The sequence below is a fragment of the Nyctibius grandis genome, chromosome 10 (genome assembly GCF_013368605.1).
Source record: "Nyctibius grandis isolate bNycGra1 chromosome 10, bNycGra1.pri, whole genome shotgun sequence".
In the NCBI taxonomy this organism is placed as follows: domain Eukaryota; kingdom Metazoa; phylum Chordata; class Aves; order Nyctibiiformes; family Nyctibiidae; genus Nyctibius; species Nyctibius grandis.
The window spans coordinates 29,163,719-29,186,672 of NC_090667.1; the positions used below are offsets into that span (position 1 = coordinate 29,163,719).

The 22,954-nt window shown below is 39.1% G+C and overlaps 1 protein-coding gene across 1 annotated transcript in view; it reads left to right on the forward strand.

Moving 5' to 3' along the window:
- Positions 1–22,954, forward strand: part of TAFA1 (TAFA chemokine like family member 1) — a 328,857-nt gene that overhangs the window by 44,854 nt on the left and 261,049 nt on the right. Inside the window, exon 5 of the mRNA XM_068409198.1 lies at positions 10,415–10,491. The gene's annotated coding sequence lies outside the window, so the exon portion shown is untranslated. The remainder of the gene's footprint in view (positions 1–10,414; positions 10,492–22,954) is intronic.

Consider the following 22,954-nt stretch of genomic DNA (forward strand, 5'->3'; position numbering starts at 1 on the left):
GCAGCGTAAGGGATTATAAAATGATACAAATGTGAGAGGTCCTTTCAGGGTGTTCATAGATATGTGGTATCTCTTGCTCCATCTCTAGTCCTCCCAGCAGAAATACTTCTACCATGGGCTACAGCTACACTTTGTGCTGCTGTAAAATGTCTTTGGCTCACAGGTGCACAATACATATAAGACTGTTTCTAGGAGGTCAGAGCTAACACTGCTAAGAGATGCAGATTAGCGAATGTAGCACAGGCACGGACTTATCAAGGATGTTAAAGTGGTTATAAACTTCACCTGAAGTTTGTACAGTCACTTGCTGTTCATCCTGTCCCTTTTCAGATCAAAGTTATATCCGTCTGAGTCCATTATAGTTATATCTATTAAATCCTGGGCAGAATATAATGTTGATAATCTAACTGTGTTCCCTGATGCCTGAGCTCTGAACTATACTTACATGGGTGAAAAGTACCCAGAAGAACCTGAATGTCCAGTGCTAAATAACCAACATGTTCCAAAGTGGGAGAAAAAGGATCAAGCAGTTCATACTCAGTTCTAAATGAGTGTGCGTTGCAGAAGCAGGCACATCTCTCCCTGTGGGAACTCCTGGCTGGAAGCAGGAGTACCTGATACTGCACCTGAGTGGGTTTCCTAGTCTGCAGTGGTTTGTAAAATTTTTAGAAATAATAATTTTGAAGTAGGATGAAATTGGAAAAGGAAAAATACAGTGTGACTGAACATCTCATGCTATATCACTTAAGATCCTCATTTCAATCATTTTGAAAATACTGACAGTCTATTAGACCAGGAAATGAAACTTCTTGGCAAACAAGATGTTTGCTAATTTCGGTATTTTGTGTGAGTCAGAAGCGTGTGGAGGGAAATATATTGAAACTAACCCCTTCTTGTGAACTGTTTCAGATTGCATAACTGACATTTGCCAATTAAAAAAAATGTTACATCAGAAAGTTTCTGAACATATTGAAAAGAAAAGGCATCAGAAGCTTCTGAAAACACTTTCCCACACAACATTAAAGGCCATTGGTCACACTGGATTTTCACAATGGTCAGCATGATGAATGTCTGCTTTCCTCTGTGCCCAACTCCAACTAACTGCAAGATAATCATGTTCATTTATGAACTTGCATATTTCCACATCATTTACTTGATCATAGAGCTACACTGTCCCATTTCTTTTTATGTCATGCTTTCAGCTGCTTGGTGAAAGCAAGGTGATGGAAAAATCCAGCTCTTTGAAATGTGAGTATATCATCTAGAAATCAGTAAAAAAGTCATGTTTCCCTTGATGACATTTTCACACCCACATATATTCAAAACTCTTAAAATTTTCATTTTGCTTCTGGAAAGTATGTTATAAAGTGAAAATTATGGCTATAAAATTAGAATTGTGGTGTTCAAAATCTACAAAGTAGTTTGACTTAAATTATCTACAATTGTCTGTTTTTCTTCCTACTGAAAAATAACATGTCACAGGTTCTTAGGATTTCCTTTGAGTGATGCTAAAAAGCCTTGAACATTACTTATTTGCTTAGTGCACTTTTGAACTGAAGCATTTAATGTTTGAAAATAAGCACTAAATATATCATAGTTAATTGGAGAAAAAGAAAGGATTTCGGAAAGAATTTGAGCTTCTGCAACAGCTTAAAAGTTACAGTGAGATGTGATTTTATTGTCTTGGTTTATGAGACTCTTGTTGAATTCTAATTGCGTTAAATGAGCAAGAAGATATGTTAAGAGTTATGGAAACTACTGAGAGACAAAATGACAGGAGCAAGTATCTAAGTAATGTGAAGAATGGAAAATCCAGCTTAACTAGTCTCTTTTGATAGCAGATCATTCAAGGATTTCAATGGTAACAGTGAAAAAAGATGTAGACCTTTTGAATTCTTATGAAGTTCTTTATTAAAATTGATATGACATCTAAGTATGGTCTAAACACGAAGTTACAAGGATTTGAGTGGGCAATAGAAAGTCAAGGACATAGTTCTCTAAATATTGAATGCCCTTTTTTGAGTAATTCTGGTGGTTTTTGGGGTCCAGATCTGCAACAATATGTCAATGATGAATCAAGGCATGGAAGGCCATGGGGGTTGGTCCTCAGTGAAACAAATCTCTGCAGAGAAAAATATATCCTTTTGCAGTGACTTCAACTATAGCTTGTAGCTCTGTATTTGTGAAATAAGACCAAAAAAATAGGTGACATGTTATTCTTCTAAAAGCTTCTGAAGACTTTTTAGTGACAGTGCCTGTAAAATAAAAATTTCATATTTCCATTTATCCCATATTGTTATATGTAAATCAGGAGAGGGAGAGATGCTGTGGTATTCTCCAGGTGACAATAAAATGAAGCATCTATCTGAAACTGCCAAACTGATCCCATTTAAAAACACAAACAAAGGGAAATATCACATTGAGAGTTTCTTTAACACTGTGTGAAGACAGAACTGTTGAGATGAATTGATATGGGCAAAAGAGAGTGAACTGGAACCGGACCTGAATTACAGCTACAAAATAAGTAGGACGTCAGGGGTGCCTGGGTGAGTGATGCTCTCAAAGTCAGGATGGGTGAACAGAGTAGTGGCTGACTACTTTAAAACCAGAGATGTATTGACTATGGTAGGCTAAATGCCTCTGGTAGTCTGTCTGTCTGAACTGCTATGCCCTGAATGAGTGCGATGAGCATCACACTGAAGGTGACATGAGTGTACGTAGATATGCTCTTGTGCAGAGGCGTCTTGGAAAAGACAGATACGGACTTATTTTTTCCTTTGCTTCTGTCAGGAGTACTGTAAAGACCTCATATTTCCTTATAGTGAAACCTACCTAGTCATGCATTTCCCTGCAGACGTCTGAGAGGAGTGTCTGTCGTTGCCAAGGAGAGAGGACAAGGGTGGCCAACACTTTCCCCAACAGTTTCAAAGAAAGTTGGCTTTGGGCAGTGAGTTTTCCTGACAACCGTAAGGCTCTTCCTCTGTCATTCTCCAGGAAGCTAAAGAGAGGTGACACTGTAGCCACCAGGTCCTTTATGTCTTTATTTATCTGCCCCTGTCCCAGTGTCATGTCTCTCTTTGGTCCCATGAAGTGAAGTCCTAGCAAGGGAATTGCTGTGCACATTAAACAACGTTTGTACCCTGTGTATTATCAGGCCATGTGGCAGCTTTTTACTAAACATTTGGTCCAATAATCATCTTGGTGTCGTAGAACCAAATGATACAGAGGGGGAGTATCTGCGCTCTGGCCAGGTCTTCCTGCCAAGCTGTCCCACTCTTGAGGTCAGTGTAAAGTCCACACTATGGCAGCTATGGGATTTCAAAGTTCCCTTACTCAGAATGCCTTTAGGTCCAATTTCTTTTGTGTGTGGGGTATGTGTGTGGTGTGTGTGTGTCATAAAAAGCATCCCAAGTCAATGAGAGATAATGAAACAGAGAATACTATCAGGAGTTAAAACTGGTTTAGGTTTTCATCTCCAAATGTGGTTTCTTTGTGGAGTTATTTCCAGTAATGACACATGGTGGGTGGCAGGTTGTGTATTCAGCTCCCCAATTAGTTGTCTTTGTATGAGCTCCACTTTTATCAAATTAAATAGAACAAAACTCAAGACAGATGCTACCTGCTGATCAGGATACTGTGGTACATATGCCACGTGAATGCTGTGACAAAACCATAGAGCCTGAATAATCCAGATTGTAGTTTTGTTACAGCTAGAGTGAAAATTGTTATTGATCTAAGTTCCAGCATCAGAATATCTATTCACTTGTCCTCCCTTACAGAAGCAGTCACAACCTGAACACATTCAGAGCTGGTTTTAGTACATCTTTCTTCAAAGTCCTTGCAGTTATTCCAAGGACCCGTGGTTATTTGAATATGCCAACTTGCCATAACCCAGCTCATAGTATGTCTATCATCAAGAAATTTGCTGCGAAGAGAAAGGAGACATGAAATAGAAACTGTTCTGGACAAATGGGTAGTGGTATGACATGAGTTATTCTCCATCTCATAATTCAACATCTTTTTAGGATGCAGCAGAGTCGATGTAGTGTGCTCTGTGTCAGCTTGCTGAACACGTGCACCAGTACTTCTCTTTTCAGTATGGCTTTGTAAGTCCATAGAGCTTCTCTGTCCCTCTGCCTTGAGTGTTTTGAGGGATTGTCTGAGCGCATATAGCTGGGAGCCTCTGCCATGGAGGGATCTGTGCCCCTGCCAGTCCCATGCCTAGCACAGTGATCTTGGTTGGATTTTCCCTTATCAGTGGACGAAATGCAAGAACAGGATGATCACAGTGTTGCCAGTGGTTGTGAGTTAACTTTACAAATAAGTTAATACTATGTGGGTTTCAAATCAGCTCCATTTTTTTTTTAAATGTAGAACCTTCTCTAAAATTTGTTTCAACACAAAGATTAAAGCATCCATCTCTCTGTCAGCACAGATTCCCCTTTCTATTGTATACATATGCAAACTGTTTAAACCACCCGTTATGTCAAGGATGTGGAATGGAAAGAAAAGTGTGAAGACTGTTTTCCCATATGTTGAGAAAAAATCTGCAGCAGGCAGTAAAGAATCTGGTAACAGGAAAAGTATCTGAAGTTATGTTACAAGGTAAAAGATGACACTGTGGCTGTGAAAACAAACTAAAACAAGGCAAGGAGATAAAATACCCTTTACTAGATAAAGTGATAGTACTGGGATGCCAGAGTTTGTTGAAGCATGCTAGTGAGGGAATTTTAGGGGTGTTGGAGCTGGCCCAGCTGACTTTGCTGATGCACAAAGTTGCCTCTTGACTAACCATATGAAATGCAGCTCTGACTGGGAGAGAACCCAGAGAATGAAAAGTCAGAAAGTCTGAATTGGGAAAATGGGAGGTTGCATTACCCGGAGAAAGAGCAAGATGTTTGCCACAGTGGGGTTTACAGCCAAGGGAAGGAATCCCCGCTCTGAGCTTTAACACTGGAGAGTAGTAAATAAATACTTGGAGAATATACTTCATTTGACATTAATAATGCAGCGCCTAAAGTATGTTGGATGTGCTTTAAATATTACATGTGAATCCCAGGCCTCTCTTGTAATAATTTTAGAAAATATCCATAATCTTGTCATTTGAACAGCAGAACAAGTTTTCTGGCCTTTTCATCTTTCTTGGTGTATTAGGAGCTGAGAAATGTGGACCTTCTCCACATAAAAATTGCATTTACTGTTATTATTGCCTTTGCAGCTGTGAGAGTAAGAGTCTACTTGTTTTCAGACAAGTAAATTAAGTGAGGATGAAGACCTGAGCACGATAAAGCTACTTTGGATCATCAGAAGGCATAAATATAGACCAACTCTCAGGTCAAATCCAGGTCTGGCATCAACAGTCACAGATGCCTCTACAAGAAATGCCTGTAAACATCAGGGTTACCTTCATCTATCAATCGAATTTTGGATTCATGGGAAAATAGTTTTAGTCTTTGGAAAACAACATTAACAGTGCAACAGGATCACTGAATCATCAGTGCAAGGTTCTTGTCAACATGATTTCTACTGATTTATTTGACAATTCAGAAGAGGCATTACTGTGCATGCAGATGGCGACTACCCAGTTTTGTACAACATACAGAATGAGAAACAAATCTGATTCAGTTTTCTACTTCCGCAATTTGCCCTAAATTAAAGAATAAGTAGTAAAGGAATGTATGAAGAGGAAAAACAATTTTTTTTCCAGGGAGAAATGTGTGCACTTCCAGCTAGCATCTCCGGGACTTTTGAAGTATGCTTGCAAGAAAACAATTTGTTCTTTAGATATTAAAAGGTACTCAGCCTGTTGCTGTCAACAATACAAGATGGGCAAGTGACACAATGCCTGCCTGAGCTAAGTGGTTAGATAAAATATGTATGGATTTCATTTTTGTTCAATTTATCCCATAGCTTTTATATTGCTGGATGGTAAAGGTCATGGTGAAGGCTGAAGCTTTCCTTTGGCATTATTAAAGCAGTGCTTAATTAAATTAATCTGTAATATATTAAAAGAGCACAGTGTTACTCTCTGACACCAGTCCCTTCCCCTCTAAACTAGGGACTGACAGAGTTTCAATCTGATACAGAGCCATAATGATTATCTTCTTACTTTCTGGCTATTCAGTTTACATACAGTTGTACTTACATTTTTTTCTGTTTGATACGATCAACACGCTGTGTATTTGCTTAGCTATCTACACTGATAAGTAGATCTACTCGGCGCTGTGGCTGCAGAGCAGCGTTTCCAACATAAATTGTAATCATCCCATTTCAGTAGTGGTGGGGAGGGAGGCAGCATTGGACTGGGGATTAGGAGAGCAAATTCTCATGTTTGTCCTGATACAGTGTCTAACTACAGGCAGGTCACTTCCCCTCTATGTTCTCCTTCCCTTTTTGTTTGCTTTGACGTGCTTTGAAGCAGCGATTGCCTCTTTCCTTGCGAGTCTGTGAAGCCCCTGGTGTGTTTTCCCTCTGATGCTAGCTCTTGATCTGGTAAGAGGGGCCTGAGGGCACTGTGCTGATGTTTCTGCTGTGCTGAATGTCCACATGGCAAATGGGAGGGTGAACAGGTCAAGCTGGAGGCTCGAGCCACAATGGCTCCATTCAGCACCCACAAGTTTACATCTCACTGATGCCACGTAAAAATGGAGCTCTTTGCAACTGTACGGGGACTAGGGAGCTGTGCGACATGTACCTTCTGCTCCATTTTGTAATCTCTAGAGTAGAGTGTGCTAATGGGGGGGGGTAAAGTCCTTTTTACTCCTTTCTGCTTTATCTGCATTGAGAATAAACAAATATGCTGCACACACACACACACTGAAAGCAGAGAAGATTCTGCAGGAAGCTATTCGGTGTGGAAGACATAAATCACACAAGAAATGAGTGTCACTTCCATGGTCTGTGTTATATGAGGGCTCCCTTAGATAACAAACATTCCCAAAGAGAAGTAAAAACTGGCTTCCTATGGCCAAGACTGCTAAAATACAACATTTTGCTGTGGAAGAGGGGGGGCTCTGGCAGGGCTCCCATATTTAAGTTATCACTGAAGGCAGGAGAGTGCACATGAAAACTGGGGAAATGGTAATGCAGAGAAGAAGAAGAAAGCTGGAAAGAAAAAAGAAACCCACACAAATCTCGAGCTGTTAATCACATCCCTATGTTGATAAAATATTTATGCGATCTCATTCAATTAATTAGAATAAACTATGTAACACTGCAGGAAACAAATTGAAAATTTAATAAAGTAAGTTCACTTCCAATTTCTTTTGAAGAAAGAAGCTAATTATATTTAGTTCTGTAATTATAACTTTAATTAAAATATAATGCAAAATATTTCATAAAGTGAAAACAGTTCTGCATTAGAAAATGGAACCTTTAAGACAACTTGCTCCTCAGACAGAAATTCATAACAATTTCAAATGAACATTTTAATACACTTGTTTCTAAAATATTTTCAGGGTAATTTTAATACAAATCCATCTTAGAAATGCTCATTGGTGTTAGCTTTTATTTAAAACATAATGTCTTACCTTCCTGCCTCTGTCCAGAAATGTTTCTTACTCTGTGTTAGGGATGTGTGTTTTACTCTATTTAAACCAGAGACACATGCCTTAACTATACTTGCTTATTGAAGCCTACAGAACCCAATTTTTATTTAGAGAATAATTTCAGAACACATTGTAAAGTATATCCACATAGCAGCTGCCTTCACCTGAGCAACGAGGGAAGAGAGCGCCTCAGGCAGAGAGATCCAGGCAGGCACGGGGAAATTTGGGTCTAGCAATATAAAATGAGAACACTGGCAAAATGATGTTCCATTGATGTTTTTGATGATGATTTAATAGCACCAGAGTCTTCTAGGCTTGTGTAAAATGAATTTGTCTCTAGGACTAAAAAAATAATTTTACAAATGATTTCTAACGCACAGTTCACCAGGGAGTCTGGGATGAATGTGCTGTTTGTTGATTCTCAGAGTTTAGCTGAACCGTATTTGAAGTCCAGTTGCATTTCTTCCACTTTGCTGGATTCTGATTCAGCCAAGCTCATAACTATTTTCATTTATGATAGAAACAGTAATTAGATGCTTAAATACATTTTTAAATAAGTGTATTGAGTCCTGTTCTCAGTGAAGTCGTTAGAGTCCTGGACTTTTAACTTTTCTTTAGTTTCCAGAAGGAAAATTGTTACGCCACTGCATGACCTTTGAATCTTGTCCCCCACATGGCTTTAGCTACCTGCTCTGGCTGACTGTCTCACAACGCTCATCTTTCCATCCCTGACCTGTTTCCTACCATTTATTCTTCATCTCCCAGCCTGCACATGTTCTCTCCCAGCTGGCTCACAAGGCCCAGCTCCAGCTGAGCAGTGGCAGCTCAGGACCACCCAACCTCTTGCATACAAGGGACTTCCACAGTCCCTCCAGAGCATCCTACTGGCAACGCTTCTGTCTTTTCCGCTGCCTGCACAGCTGGCAAACACCCACCCTGACCCTCTCACGGTTTGCTTCAGCATGCTAACCAGTCACCACCATTGGCTTTTTCCCTGCCAATGCTCACACAGCAAGCTTTGCTCGATAACCGTGGGAGTGCTGGAAGCCCTCCTCCGTCCTTCCCACCTACTTTTTTTTTTTTTATTTCAGAGTGCTATGTGTGAAATTAGATCAGACAATGTTCTACACAGGGCCTGCAGCTGTGCTGGGTGGGACTTAGCATGATCAGCATCACTGTAGAATAACACTAATTGTCATCACTAGTGACTTATTTGGCATGAAGAGATTTGGGGTTTTGAAAGATAAATTATGTAGATGTTTGCCTGTGTGGGACCACCTCTCCCAGCTACATTAAGCCCTTTCTCCCTAAGCTTTCCATGCTGGGCTTTAGTCTGAGTTTTTGGCTAAGCGTGTGTATGTTCTGCTGTCCTCTTCTGTTAAATAGTTAAATTCCTATTAATACACAAAGGAAAAAGAGAGCACATGGAAGAAGTGCACACAAGAAATGTACCAAAAAAAAAGAAAAAAAGATTGCTGTATCACTCTTAGCAGTGTTAACATACAACAATGATCACTAATGACATCTGGTACAAAGGTGCTTTTTGCCTCTGTTCTTTTCTGGCTGGAGGAAGAGAGTCACTGACTTTGCTTAGTCTTAATACCAATCCTAGGGACGTATCTTTTGCCATCATTTTGAGAAGGAAGAGAGGATCAGACCTCAGATCTTTCTGACTTTCACCTGTGTGTGTCACTACTATGAAGTTGCTTAACTATTGATTTTCAGTGCTAACGAAAACTCCGTCTGTTCTTCCCAAGCAGATCAGATGTAATGAGAGTGAGTCAGTTGTAGCGGTGTTAATTGAACAAAACAGGAACCCAAAATAGAACAGTTTGAAGGAAATGCTGGATTGACATATGCTGTTTTCATACATTTGGTGAACATTATTGAGCATTTCTAGTGCAGTAATCAGAGAGTAGGAAAATATCAGGGAGTGTTTATTTGATAGAGTTTACATTACACAACCTGCAATACAGCCAGAGCGGCATTTTGTGATCTTTCTGACCATGTAGTTCGCTTTCTTCTCCTCTTTGCCAAGGAACTTGTTATGATCAAAAATGGGTGACACTGAGTGACCAGAAGCTGGCATTTCAAAGTCTGTCTAATGAATAAGCAGCACAGTAGCAATGGGAGTCCTCTCAGAGTGGATCAGAGGCTGTGGCACTATTGTTGAAGAAGCTACAGAGTTGAATCCTTTACTGAAGCTGTGGCAGTGGATGCTTTTATCTCCCACAGCTTCTAGTTTGCTCTGCCTAGTGAGTCAGTCAGGGTGGTGGCCGTTCATCCCCTACACCATAAAGCCCTTTGTCCTTCAGGCCCTTTTTATGATGGAATTTCTCCATCTCAAGGCGAGCAACTAAAGATACTTGCTCAGATCTAGCTCACTTAATCCCGGTTTGGCAGAACTGGGCTATCCAGTGACATTTCAACCTCCCTGCAGAACTGGAAAGCTAAAGATCTGGGATGGCTGGACTCATCCAGGTGAAAATCAATATAAAAGTCAATTAAACTGAATCAGGACACAATTCGTGCAAATCAGTGTTATCTCCACTGAAGTTATTGGAATTGCTGCCATGTCAAATCTAGACTAATGGTGCTAAAGCCATGGGATATACTTTGGTGTAAAAGTGACATTAGAATATGCTTACTTGCTACCATGTTTATACAGACACAATATTAATCACTTGTTGCTTTGTGCCTTTGATCCACAAGTAAGCTCACTGGACTGAACAGGCCAAGCTAATTTAGGTAAAGATACATTTTTAAGAAATTTCTTAAAAAAAACGTACTTGATCAAACACACAATTCTTTTGAAAAGATGTTTTATTCTTTCTTTATTCTATTTAATGATGTTTTATTCTTTCCAGCAGAGATCAACTCCCGGTGGCCCTTATTGCTGACCAGACTAAACTACAAGAACTGAGCATGCTGAGTAGAGGGTTAGGTGAGTATTTACATTGAGATAGTTAATATAGAATTACTTATTGTATCTTTGTCACGGTGAGATCAAATCCTCTAATACAGACAAGAATTTATTCAGTTTTTCAAAGTGGCTTAAGAGAATTAGGCACTCAGCTCCAATTAATTAAATTTGCAGAAAGATGTGGTTTATAGTCTTATTTCTGTTGGTACTGTAGTATACTGTAGAAACCATCTATGAGTGAAGATTGTCTTCTGCTGGGTATTATGGTTATGATGTGCAAAGGCAGGGACCCTTCTGAGGTGTTTGCAACATAAGTATCACCTTTAGTCTAAATACAATGCGTCATGAGGTCTGCCATGAATCTGCTGTACAACTACTTTCTCTTTCTGTGCATCTCTCTCTGCTCTGTCTGGTTTATCTAATTTCTACACTCTGCTGCAGGAATTAACCTTTATGGTATATCTATACAGTACCTGGAGTAAAGGGATGTTCGTCTCAGTGGAGGCCTTTGGACATTATCAACTCACAAATAAGAATTTAATCACTAACATATATGACCCTGTTGTTATCAATGCTTTTATGAATACAAAGAAAAACTAATAACAAAGGGAAACAGACTCAGTTGTCATACAAGAGATGTGAATACTTAAATAGCTGCCTGCTCTCTTTCATATTTTTAAGACTTAAAGGTTCATGGATTTTTTCCCCTGCCTATGTTAAATGAAAACATCTTTACATGATATTCATCATTCTACAATGGCCATTTCATCACCTAGACAACATGAATAAAAGTTATTATTCTTAGTCATTAGTCACTCAGTCAGGGAAAAGAGAAAAATTGAACGTTTTAGAACATTTTACTTTTCTGTCATTTTAGAGTAAATGACACTCCTAAATGATGGCCAGTCAAACCTACAGAATCTATTAGTAACTTGATAATAAGTGTGAAGGGATGCTGGGACCCAAAGGAGTCTTAAAGTTGCATTTATCAGGCATGTCACATCATCACTACTGGTAATAAAAGTGGTTTTGTTTTATGCTGCAGCGTCTATAGAGAATAATATTTTTTGTGCTATAGCCAAAAGTGATATTGCTACATTCATCACACTGTTTGATATGAAATAGCCTAAAAGCACTGGAAATTGGTTGTCATTATTTGTTTCTTCCTTTTTTTTTTCCTAATCAAGGAGCCTCCTACAGTGGTAGGAAAAGTTTTCCTTGTCTTCAAATTAAGGCACACAGACACACAACAATTGTAACATTTCTTCATCAGAAATCTAACCCTTTGTTTCTAGCGCTGTCTTAAAGTTTTAGTGTCCTTTCAAGAAGAATATCTATGATTAACTCATTTCATTTTCATTTTATCTCTCTTTCTGAAAGTAAGATTCGGTGTGTTTGGTTTACTATTATAGTCTTTCGTGGCAAAATCTTCATTGGCTGTAGTGAAAATTCGGTGTGTTTGGGGACTGCATGATGACGACTTTGGATGTTAGCTTCCAAGCGTTAAAAATCAGAAAGTGATCAGTTGCCTGTGAAAGTGAGAAAATGATTTGGATTTCCTTTTTTTTTAAGTCTTTAAATAAGGTACTTTAAACAAGGACAGGTCACAAAGTACAAATACGAAGGTGTCTGTGCTATAGTACTGTTGTGGAAAGCCTTGGTGAAGGGATAGTGTATACTGCTGAAAGTTTTCCCTGCTGGCATAGCTACTGATGATGTAAACTCTTTTGGGGGGGATTTTTGAAGTATGTAATTTTTTTTTCAGCCCTAAAAGATACAGTAAGACCAAGTTAAACTTTTCAGTGTAGTCTGGGCTGGTGGCACTATGGGAAACTACTGCTGAGTTGTCCATGAACTCAGCCTGTGACTATGAGAGACTCAGTTCTTCCTAAAAAATAAAAAATACTGGTAGAAGTAAAGAAGTGTTAAAAGTGAAAAAAAACACTCCAAAAATCCCACAAAAAAATCTAGAAGAGTCTTTCTTCTTTTCAGCTGACTTCCTTGGTAGGAAAAAGATCAATCAGTTACTTTCGATTGATGGGTGAACCAGTCATGGCCTTGTGCTCTGTGTCCCCTATACAGCTGCTGCAAATTTGCATGGGAAAGCTTGTGCAATTTCCGATGGAAATGTAAGGGTAGGATAGGCAAATGCATCACAGGAGCTCACTTAATAGCAGAGAGGAAACAGAGCACATTTATCATATTGAATTCTTTCCCACTGGTATTCATCATTTACATGTAAAAATGCCATCTGATTTTCTCCCTCATAAACCCAGTGTGAAGTTTTCCTTTTTTCCTGTTGTTATTTTGGTTTGGATTTAAATCTGTCGCTTTTGAAAACATGCTTTTTAAGCCCCACTGCACTTTGGAAGTAGAAACAAATGGGATTTTAAAGGACTGGGGAAGTTAAAATACTCTTTGTTGAGTGTGCTTGTGCAGCACGATGGATTTTATAATTACTCGAGCCTGTTCCTGGTGGTGGGGTTGCCCTTTGAAGCTAAATTCTGCCCTGACCATTTTTTTCAGACTACAGAATTTGTCATATTAACTGACTCTGTTAAGATGTGGCATGTCTTATTAACAGTCTTCAGCAAAGCAACCCACTCTTTCTCTGAAACATATAGTCAGGCAAGACTGTTTGAACAGCTGGAGCAACCTTTACACTTCTTAGGGGCTTGACGGTGACAATATTGTGAATAGTTCTCTGCACTTCCTTCACATTAATCTTATTCTGTCTTTATATTGTGCAGACATATCAGCTGACTCCATGGGACATTCAGTCCAGTAAGAGTATGATACTATGACAACTTAATTCAGGTTTTTAGAAGTTCATGCAGCCAGACAATAAAAACAGGCATACCATGCAGAAATGCAGAAAGGCACCACAAATGTGGAAATGCTATACCATTAGTGTGGATGGCCACATGTAAACTGGGTGAACAGCTTGTGCCTTCCTTTTCCTCACTTCTTATGTAATTATTGCTGGTTCTTTGCACAGCAATTAAGGACTTGCAGATGAAGCAAGCTGTCGCTTTGAGGTCAAATATATCACTCATGTATGGTGCTAAGGAATGGCTCTAAACAAATAGACTAATTTGTAAATAACACTAATTTATTGAACTAAAGAACTCTCTGTATGAAGCTGTTCAGCCTTCCAGAAGATACGACATGCCTCACATCACTGGTTGAAGTACCCAACAGTTGCAACAATCTGCAGACCACACCAAGAAATCATAGGATCATAGAATGGTCCAACCTGACCTTGAATGTTTCCCGGAATGGGGCATCTACAACCTCTCTGGGCAACCTGTTCCAGCGTTTCACCACCCTCAACGTAAAAAATTTCTTCCTTATGTCGTGTCTGAATCTACCCTCTTTTAGTTTTAAACCATTACCCCTTGTCCTATTGCTACAGGCCCTATTAAAAAGTCTGTCCCCATCTTTCTTATAAGCGCCCTTTAAGTGCTGAAAGGCCTCAATAAGCTCTCCTCAGAGCTTTTTCTTCTCCAGGATGAACAACCCCAACTCTCTCAGCCTTTCCTCATAGGAGAGGTGCTCCAGCCCTCTGATCATTTTATGAATGTCTTAATGAATAAACACTCATATCACCCTGCACAGACTTAATTTCTTCTACATTCCCTTTCCCCAGCATTTCCTTCTGAAGCTGTTTCTGGAAGAGATCAGTTTGTGTGGCCTTAGGTTGACTCTTGTGGGTGCTGTTTTGTGCCAGTGACTGTTTTCCGCCAGTGACTGTTTTCCTAAGATTCCCTACCCTTACTCTGGTAGTATTTGCCGATTTATTTCTGAAAAGATAATGCATACACTAGCAGACAGTTCTGCAATAATTATGTCTCAGCAGTTGTCTTTGGTCACCAGTAATGAGAAGAAAGGAACGAGCTCGAGAAAATGCTCTAATTAGTTCCTGTAGATCAGAACACTTCTCAGCTGAAATAAGCCATGTGTCTTCACAGAGCTAATGACACTGCACTGAAATGTGGGCTTTTTGAGGGAAGAAACTGCAGTATGTTTTAAGGGACAAACCGAAATAATTTTATTATGCAAACCAAACAAACTGCAACAGACTGAGGAGAAGTTCAAGGTTTGTGTCTGAAAATCTCAAAATCAAATGTGCTTGTATTTATGTATTTATATTATTATGTATTTATAGCTCATATTTAGTTTGTTATGCTCTGTGCTTTATGAATGTTTTCAGACTGGGTTTCTTATGCTGTTTGCAAAACTTCTCCTTTTGTTTTTTCAGTACTCAGTTTCTTTCTTGCTGGTTTCAAACATCACTTCCTCTCTTACTGGATTTAAACTAAGCAAAATGACCCACTTTTGCTTTTGCTAGTATTTGCATGCAAAGCTAGAGATATTTGCAAAGAATCCATGACTTTATTCTACAAGAAAATGCTGCTACTGTTGCGAGCAAAGACAACTTTTCTATGTAAGCACAGTGAAATTTCACCAGGAGCGAGCCACAGATGTGTTTCACTGAGACAGTTTGCCATTTGTTAATGGAAACACTTTGCAGCTTCTAAAATATCACTTCTTTCAGGAGCAGCTGCCTCAGTCTCCACTGTAGATTCTGTTGAATAAGGTACATGTGGGGATTGCTGACACCCATTGCATGCACACATCTACCATATACATGCATTCACTTTAACTTATCTACCTATACTCTCTTTAAACAGAAGGAAAACAGAATAGTGACATTTTCCTGCCCAGGTATTTCATGGAATATGTTTACCACTTTGCTTCAAGGTCTGCATTCCCTACCTCTTGCCATAAGAATGAGTTGTGAATCAAACTAAAGGTCCATCTAGGCCAATAAGTTGTCTCTGACACTTGTCAAAAACTGATACCTGGGGAGGAGTAGAAGAAGGGGCATATGTATGATTCTCCTCTCTATAAACTCTTGCCAGACTCAGCCGTTCTCAGCATAAGTACTAAGTTTTTAGTAAACCTCAATGGATTTTGATTCCATGAACTTTCCAGTCTTCCCTCAAACCACCCTACAGTAGCATCCACAATACCCTTTGACAAAAGGTTTCACAGACCACATGCCTCTTGCATGAAGTACCACTTAGCTTTGTTCTAAGCCTGGCTCAGAATTTCCTATTTCCCTTTTTTCCCCTAATTTGAGAACTCCTTATAGCATTCTATGTCCTCTTTCCTTCTCTCCCTCTTCTGATAGTATCTAGCTCTTTGTATTGCACTTCCTTCCGAACTCCAGCCTCCTCCAAATATTCTATGTGGAATTAGTAACCAATAGACAATGAACATAAGATCTTCAAAAGTGTATCTTGCTTAGGTGGTTCTCCTCCTTTAGCTCTAGTAGGACATAAGTATTTAAGTAAGGAATGTGAAGTCTATGGGTTTGAGGGTTGTCATTTCACTAGGACATGACAAATAAGATCAACTTGTTCCATGCCAGGTTTTTGTTTGTTTTTTTTTCTGCCACTGAATGCATAGGAATTAACTTCTTACTTGCCATTCAAAGACTATCCTGAGGCATTTCAGAAAAACGCATTGGAATGACTCAGTAGTAATAAAACATTCCAGGCTCAGGTGCAAAGTCAAATGCAAAAACATTTCAGCTTTAACTAAAGTCTTGGAAAGAGCATCCTAGCTCAGGAGCTGAACTAGGCTACAGGTAGTTTCTATCCAATTACTAAGGTCTAATGCTTTTCCAGACGACTCCAATAGTATGTCTCACATTGCTTAGCACTCAGTGAATTCTTTGGATTCCTAGGTGTTATGAAAAATACAAACAAGAAACCGAACTGTCACACAAAATAGAACGAATAACAGAGGGAAAGTTGTGATGCTCACTGTAACATAGAGAAGCTTAAAATTTCTGTTGAAGTGATTTTTCATGGTCACTTGAGCAGGAGAGAACAGCAGTCAGGAAGTGTCTAAAAGGCAGGAAGCCTATCTTGTTTCACACCTCTGTCTGCAAAGTAGATGTTTCCTCTTCATTGAACCAATGGAAGGAGCCTGGTACCCCTCTGTTTGATCTTTCCTGACTCAGCTGGCATTCCTGAGGCCTTTCATCGTTTGGATTCCATGTCACCATTGGCTAAAGTGTAGTTCAGGTACTGAGGGGAAGGAAAGTTCAGGGACTCAGCAACAGGTTTCATGAACAGGTTTAATAGAGTTTAGTACCAAAACTAAGAAAGAAATCAGGTCTGTTTGGTATGTAAGATTTGTAAGTAAGTGTTGTCCTTTTGTCACCAGTGGGAAATACTTTTTCTGAGACTTGGCTGAATGTATTGCTGTTTCTGTTTAGTTAGCCTGGTTGTCTGCCCTTGAGAATGGCTTATAAAGTTTGGACATAGCAATCTTATTTCATCCTGGCAAGTGGAGACCCTCTGGATCTGGTCAAATATCTGAATTCTTAAAGTCTTCGTTCTTGTGAAACTTTAAATAAGAACTGATACCCTAAACAGTTAAAGCTGTAAGAAGGCTAAAATGAGTATCTCTTAATCCTTAATTTATTACTGGATGTTTATAACTACAAGGCAGACTTTCCTAAATAAGTGGGAATGAAGACTATCACTCATAAATTTATACTGATAACATATCCCTGTCTTTATTAACCAGCCTTACAGAGAGCATTCAGTTTATTTAGTAGAGAGTAGAGCCAGATGCACAGTCTTCCGTTGAAGTTGTGAGTGTTAAAATGTCACTCATCTTTAAAAAGAAAACTACTGAATATTTTTCCATGTTCACCAGTTTGCTGCAGTCTTGTATTACTTGTGAAACTTAAGTGATGGCATTTCTGGGACAATCCTGCATGCAAGAAATTCAGCATTTCCATCTCCAAGAAGAGGCACATTCAGTGGTGACATTAACAATGATGCATAAAACAGCAATGATAAAGCAGGCATTACATTTCCTAGTCTAACTCTGAGTGATTATGCTTGGAGAGGCACCTAGATTTCTTCAGTTGTTTCTATAGCATCTTTGTATTTGTGTATACAGTCTGTATGTGTGTAGTTCCAAATCAAAGCTGATGAAGGTGGGAGGAATATAGAAAGATTGAAGAGTAATGTTTGCAGGAAAAGAGCTGAAAAAAGGAGAATTTCACTTATCTGGACAGCTGGATTGCTGTGGCAGGCAATATTTGATGGAAGACCCATGCAAATGTCAGGCAAGAAAGCAATGAATGCTGACAGCTATCAGAGATCTAACAGAAAGATGGCTCTGAAAAGTAAAGTGAAGTTCTGCATCAGCGATGTCTTCAGTGCTTGCTGTAGAGTGGAGATGTGGCAGGTAAGACAGAGTAGAAATTAGATGCTTTGGTACAACATTTCTAAAATCTGTCTGGAACTGGAGAGCAGGGAGGGGAATTGTTAAGGAGATTTTTTGCAGATCTAGCAACCAGATATTTGAGCCAGATATTGTACAGCAAAAAAATGATCCCATTTCTAGTGAATTCATTGCTTTTCTGTATTACTCAAAGCTTGAATAAGCAAGTTGTCAACTGTAGCTCACAGGGACAGTCAAGAAAAATGGAAGACAAGAGTATGACAGGTTGGGGTGTTAGGACTGAATACCGAAAGGGAGGACATCATGTGAGCTGAATTTGAACAGAGTCCAGGCAGCTGAGATGTAAACGTGTCACCTCCTGATCCCTTTGCACAAAGGAACTTACATGGTCAAAATCATCTGGTACTGCAAAAAAGTGGCCTATTACTGCAGAATGGTTTGAAGAGGTACAGTGTTATGACTATTCTACTTGGGAAGACTGATACAAATATAGTATATATAGCTCAAATAACTACTGTTCCTACTGCTGCAGTCATTCTTGTATCAAAAATAAATCAAGATTCATGCTTATCTTTCTGCATAACAGTCTATAGTGCAGTGGGAAGGCCTCTGTAAATTAATCATGCTTCAAAGACCTTATCTCCTTGTTTAGTCCATTCTCCTAGGTAAGTAATAGACAGTATAATGCAGTCCCTGAAGCTTAAAAGGATCAGAGAGCCTGCTTTCCTAATTGTAGGAAGAGGGCAGTGTTTCTTTCAGTTCTAAGCAAGCTTTTTCAAGAAAGGAAGGGGCAGTATGAGTGAAATATCTAAGATGTTAATCTGGAGGAGGATTTTTATCACATGTAGACATGCTTCAGATGGGGTAACAGAAATTCTCAGTCTTGCCCATATAGGGAAATATCAGAGCCATAGATTTAAGGGAGGAAGCATGTATGTAGGTGCATTTCCTGGCATTTTAATTTTATATCCACATAAATTTCTGGATGCTTTATAGATAACTGCATCTACCCATCTGATTAACCCTTGGACAACTCTTACCTACAAGTGCAGCCAAAACGATAATTATTTAGAATAGCACTTCGCATCAATGCTCTGCAGCTCAGCAATGAATGGCTGTTGTGTAGGTACTAAGATATAGATCAGACTATACTGCTAGATTATGTCAGATTTTAGGAATTCAGGGACATAGTCTCAAAGCATGCGTTGCCTTCCATTTCAGTTTCCATCACTAGTCATCCAGGGTGTTTGGTAAAAGTCTGGAAAGTCTGTCTAATATTCAGTTTTTTCTGTTTTACTCTTGAACATCTTCTCCTTTGAAAAACAGTGTTGAGAAGAGGTTACTGCTTAGTTTTTCTGTCAGGTGATCTGCCAAGTTATTTACACCAATTTATCCATCCTCCCTCTACATCTGAATCATCCCTGACTTAAAGATCACTGTTAAATAGTATGGTTTTATAACAAGAAATAGGAATGATTGCTATCTGGCCAAGTGGAACTGAAATAAGATCCCACAGTTTGTGCTAACAGCTTCATGGTGTATCCTGAGGGCTGCTGAGCCACTGCGGTTCTATTGATTTCAAGCTATTGCATACAAGTTCTTAAAATGTGTTATTAAATAGGATTTTCTCCTATTATCTAAGTAGAATGTGAAACACCCCACAGAAAGTCACAGTGGAAGGACACCTAAGGAGGCAGGTGAGTATGACTTGAGTCACTATAACACTGATGATGCCCACTTTGTTCTAATGCAACCAGGTTTGTGTGAAAACAGCCATAGCAGTTCGCAGGTGGACCTCAGTTTTGTTGAATGTCAAGTTCATACTCCTTTGACTCTTTCTTGAGATTTTCAATCCTGCAATTTAAGGGAAACGAATTTCAGCCACTGACTTTTGCATTGTTTTCTAATAACTGTGAAATTGCTCAGGTTCTTTGGAAATTGCCCAAGGATCGTGAACTACAACAAACCCTTGGAAAATATTGTTGTAAGTTCCAGATGCTCTTAGGAGTGTTTCCAACAGCCTTCAGTGATAAAGCCTGGAAACTTTCCAAAGCTGGTAAATGCATCTAATTCCCTCCAGGTCCAATAGCTACAACAACCTCCCTTGGAGCTTGAACCATAAGCACACTGTACTTTTGTTGGGTAACTCAGACTTTCCTTTAGCAGATGATCACAATGTAATCATGTTAGCAGTGAATTTTACATTAAAGCAATCCCAAAAATACTACCAATCACTTTAAGTTTATGAACCACATCTCTCAGAAATGAACCCGAGTAACAGGAATTGTGTAAGAGTCAGATAATCCTTCCAGCTGCAGAGAACTCTGCTAGCAATTGTTTTAATCTGTTATTGGGAGATGAAAGCACTGCTTTAGCTGTTGAACAGTAATAAATGGGGCGTTGTCTTACACAGCACTTTTTTTTTTTCCTTTTTCTGGCCATCACCTGATTAACTGTGTATTTTAATCCGATGCTCTAATGGTTTACCTCAGTTTTTCTTTTACTGCTTTTCAGCCCAGAGGCATTTTATTTTATTTACTGACATTCCCTAATACTTCCCTATTATGTATTTCCCATCATGATGGTCACTATTGTTTTGAATGGTTCTTGATCTGAAAGATACTACAATTATTTTACCGACGTGAGTTTCAGCCTTGATGGGATACAGAGCAGGATTGCTCTTTTGTATAATAGTAGGTTTTGTATATGAAATCCTTTCCATAAAGCATTCAAAACTAACAGCTGTAAAAATGTTTGGCCGTGGGCCCATGACTGACTGTATTCTAGTTGTAACAGCTAACCAAGTCCACCTGCCCTGCCAAGGCGTAGCTGAGGACAGTAATATCAACTCTGACAGGTAAATCCAACTGGGCTATCTGTTGGGAAAACCAAGAGCAAATATCTGTTCAGCTTCAGAGCTCAGCTAAACTGTAGCTGCCAATCTGAGGTTTTTCTCACTGTATTGGGCAACCCAGACAGTTTCAGGTTTGTATGTGTACAAGTCCAAAACAGTTGGTAGAGGTTTCAACAGTCATCTGGGGGATTAAAATTGGATTGCAAGTGCACCCAGACCTTACAGCTTTCTGCCTGATCCTGTTTGAAGTGTTTTTATTCTATTTGCAGGGATACCAGCACATCTTATGAAAGACTCCTAAAACTATTCCATTTTCAAGTCAGTGCATTAAATGAACCAATCTCTGGTTATTTAACAGACCAAACAGAAAACTACTGAGTCTGATGGCTCCTCACAAGCCATCCAGTTATCCCCACAACAGTGACATCTACCATCCGTGCGATAGGTGAAAAGCTGGGGGCAGTGACCTTTTGGTCAGGCAGGACAAAACCCATCCTGTCATGTGGGGCACAGTCCCATGGTTTACATTGACAGTTCAGGGGCTTGAGCATCCATGTAGACAAACTTCCAAATTCATAATCCATAAGTGATCTTTTTCAGATCATAGGTTATGATCAATTTCCTTCTAAAGGATTTTATCTCTGTGGGTCTACATGAGCTTGTGGAGAGGTTTTCTTGCTTCAGTGCCTTTTCTGGCAGAAACTTCAGGACAATGAGATGATCTGGCTCTAGTCTCATCCATATTCTACTTTAATCTCTCCTTATAGGAGGACTCTAAAAATCACTAAATGTTAGGAAAGGAAACGGTGAACACTTAATTCTCTTAGCATAACTTTTTAAGGATTTTTACTTTCACATGCTTCCAATAACTCATTGGTACTTGGATTATTAGGTTTTGAAGCTGTGTACTCGGCTGGGGATTTAGGTTTTAAATATGGACAGGCTTCAAAATGGAGTGTTAGACTGCATCAACAATGTTTTTCATCACACAAACTCTAAATTTTGTGTGTAAAAGTATTTATTTTTTACTTACAATTTTTCTTCAGTGTTTGTGGTGACTGTAATGTCACCATCTGTTCAAGAAGAAACAAAATAAGGTGCCAGCTCAGATATGTCAAAGAGATTAAAGCCCTGTAATGTTCCAAAATTTCAAATTATGATAAATCTATGTGTTTTCATTTAATATATGTCTATACTAATTATTGTGTATAGTCAGAATGCCCAACTGTAAGAGTCATGTGTGAGAAGCTCAAGACTGGATCCTTGAGGTGAAGTCTTGGCTCTAGAGAATTTGAAAGCAGCTTTTTTTCTGACTTCAGTTTGCAAAGTTTCTGAAGTCAGCTCTAAAAATTACCTGCTTATTTTGGGCCTGCTTAATAAGAAACTTCAGTTCAGAATAGACATTGCCTTAGCAGATGAAGTTGCGTTCAGTCTAGTCCTGCATTTCGCCTGTAGTAATCATCAACATTTGATGCTTCAGTAAGAGTGGATGCTTCTATTTTATCCTTGTCTAAGACAGCCTATCAGAGACAGGATTATACTAGGTGTAAGGTCTTACACCTTGGCACATGCAGTTTTCAAGTCCAAGTTTTGTGACTAAAAAATTAATTGTGCACACTTGTTTTATCTAGTGACTTTGGGTGGATGCTGACCCCTTTGAAAAATTAATCATAGACAATTTTTTCTGCAATAAATGTTTCTATTATTAAAATATTCGTAATGGGAATTATTTAAATACATCTCTTTATGTAAAGGGATATTTGCCAAACAGTTTGCACAGGAAGCAATGACTATGAGATCTATATGCAAGCTGCTTGTTTCTGTAAAAATATCCAACAGGACTGGATGTCCCCTTCGGAAACAATCAAACCAAACTGGAACCTGCAGGGGAGACCAAATCCAACTTCATCTTGACAGGATCCTCTTCTGGCATTCAGACCCATTAATCTATATAATCTGATAGTTTCCAAACTCTTCGACTCATTCAGTGTCTAGAGCACATAGGAGATTTCTTCTGCCATGAAGAATCCTCTCCTCTGACAGTGAGGATTAGCTGAATGCATTCCCTTGCCAAGGCTCCAGAGTTTATTATAATGTTAAATTTCAAATGACAGAAAAGAATGAAACTCTGGTAACGGTGATACTTGCATCAAGAAAGAGTGCTGTCATCTCGGTGCATCTCAAGAGGTTCTCAAGGACCTCTGCCTTCAAAACCCTATGAGAATCTTTCCTATTCTACCCCAAATAGAGTTTCAACCTGCACACTGTGCTGTTAGATACATTCCCCCGTCAGCATGGAGCTAGTGCAGCTACTGCAAGTTCAGAAGTAATTGTAGACATCAGAACAAGGCGTGA